Genomic DNA, 2,683 nt, shown 5'->3' on the forward strand with positions numbered 1-2,683 from the left:
ACATGTATGTATGTATGTATATGTTTGTGTGTCTGTGTTTGTACCCCCACCATCGCTTGACAGCTGATGTTGGTGTGGTTACGTCCCCGTATCTAGCTGTTCGGCAAAAGAGACCGATAGAATAAGTACTTCAGTTTATTTTTGGTGGTGCAAAGAGTTTTGTTGGTTTCTAACCCAACGCCCCCCCCATACACACACACACACACACACACACACACACAATAATCAAGAGGGTTGCAGTCTGGGGAATTATGTGGTCAGATGTTAGGGGTGATGTGGTCTCAGAAATTATCTGATAGCCATGACTCCTGCTTGTGTGGCATGGTGCAGAATCCTGTTGCCAAACATTGGGTCTTCCAGCAGCCACCTTCTTCACGCAGGGCAGCACTACCTCCTCCAGGAACTTGATATAGGCATCCGTCTTGAATGTGAGGCCGTGTGGGAAGATGAATTAAGGCATAGCGTTGCCATCACTAGTGATCCCGCCAAACATCATGATGTTGATTGGATGTTTCATTTTTATGAATCTCAGTACATGTCCGCAGATTGCACTGCCCTCAGATCGATACCCAAACACTTTGAAATGTCGTAACGAAAATTTTAGAAAATTGAATAAGTAAATGAGTGGATATTTTACCAGTGAGTGTATTAAATTATAAGGTACTAAAAGAGCATTACTTTCCTCAGACACAACTGAATATATATACTTTTACTCTTTTACTTGTTTCAGTCATTTGACTGCCGACATGCTGGAGCACGGCCTTTAGTCGAGCAAATCGACCCCCAGGACTTATTCGTTGAAAGCCTAGTACTTATTCTATCGGTCTCTTTTGCCGAACCGCTTAGGTAACGGGGACGTAAACACACCAGCATCGGTTGTCAAGCGATGTTGGGGGTGGGGACAAACACAGACACACAAACATAAATACACACACATACATACATATATATATATACATATATGACGCGCTTCTTTCAGTTTTCCGTCTATCAAATCCACCCGCAAGGCTTTGGTTGGCCCGAGGCTATAGTAGAAGACACTTGCCCAAGGTGTCACGCAGTGGGACTGAACCCAGAACCATGTGGTATATATATATATATATATATGGATCAAAACTTTTTGATTCAAATTCTGTGTTACTTAAAGCTTCAAAGCTCGTGGAGCTTCACAAGCTTTGAAACTTTAAGTAGCACGGAATAAAATTGTGTTGATCCCAACATGAAACTCCCAGTGAAAGTGTTGAGTGCCCTTCTTTCGTCGTCCACTCAGTCGTATATGTATGTATGTATGTATGTATGTATGTATGTATATATGTATGTATGTATGTACATATGTATGTATGTATGTATGTATATATACACGCACATATGAATGTGTGTGCGTATGTGTATGTGTGTGTGTGTGTGTAGGTATATATGTATGTATACATAGCATAAACCTGAAAGTACATGAACTTGGTTATGTCCGTATGTATTTTTGTGCAAGCATATCAGGACGAGAATGCACTCACGTTCTGTGTATGCATCTATGTATGTCTGTATGTTCTGGTTGCATCTATATATCTGTGCGTGCCCGCATGTTTTTATATATTATGTCAGAGAGAGTCTGTTGTGCTTAATTTTGCATATGTATATATATATGTGTGTTTGTGTGTGTGTGCATGTATGTATACGTATATTTATACACAAGCACACACGCACACATACATGTATATAGAATATATATATAAATATATATATATATATACACATATGTATTTGCAGAAAGAAGGGGACATATGTTTTATATCATGTTTTTCCTTTTATGTTTGTTTTCTTTTGTTTTTTTCTTTTTATTTTTGCCACGTATATATAACCATGTAAAAGATAACGGCAGTCGAGAATGGCGAGGGGGGGCGGGAGGATGCGATATCTGCACGTACGCAAAACAAAAACTAACAAAAACAACAATGATAATCATAATCAGGAAGAAGAAGAAGGAGACGAAAAAGATAATAAGAACAACTCTATTTCAACAAAAAGAACAACAACAACGGAACAACAACAATAATAATAACAATAATAATAATTACTACGAAAAAGAAAAGATGAAAAAATGAAGAAAGAATCAATGAAGAGAATGTAGAAAAGAAAGAAAAAAAAGAGAAAAGAAAGCGTAAAATAAATAAAGCGAGTGTGGCATCCTACCTTAATTGGATGAAGTCTTACCTGGGTTTCTAGAGGAAGGAGTGCAGGTAGGAAGAGATATGGCTATGAGTGTTGAGTAAAAAGGTGTAGAAATGATGTAAGATAGGATGAAGAATAAATGCCAAGTGTGGAAGGTGGGGGGGCGGAGGGAAAGTAAAAGAAACCTTTAATAAAAAAATTTTTAAATAGAAAATTAAAAGGTGGAGCATTAATAAAAATAGTGGTGGGGGAGCGGAACCATCTTATAAAAGATCCATTTCAACAAAGAACAAGAACCCAACAAGAAAAAGAGGAAAAGAAAAAGAAAAAAATATCCCGGCAAAAAAGAAAAATAACGGTATTATATATAAATTTGCGTGTGTGTGTGTGTGCATATATATGTACACATATATATATGTACATTTATATATGCATGTACGGGCATATACATACGTTTCTTTCTCCCTCAACACACACGCACACACACACACACACACACACACACACACACACACAC

The sequence above is a fragment of the Octopus bimaculoides genome, chromosome 1, assembly GCF_001194135.2.
Source record: "Octopus bimaculoides isolate UCB-OBI-ISO-001 chromosome 1, ASM119413v2, whole genome shotgun sequence".
Classification (NCBI taxonomy): domain Eukaryota; kingdom Metazoa; phylum Mollusca; class Cephalopoda; order Octopoda; family Octopodidae; genus Octopus; species Octopus bimaculoides.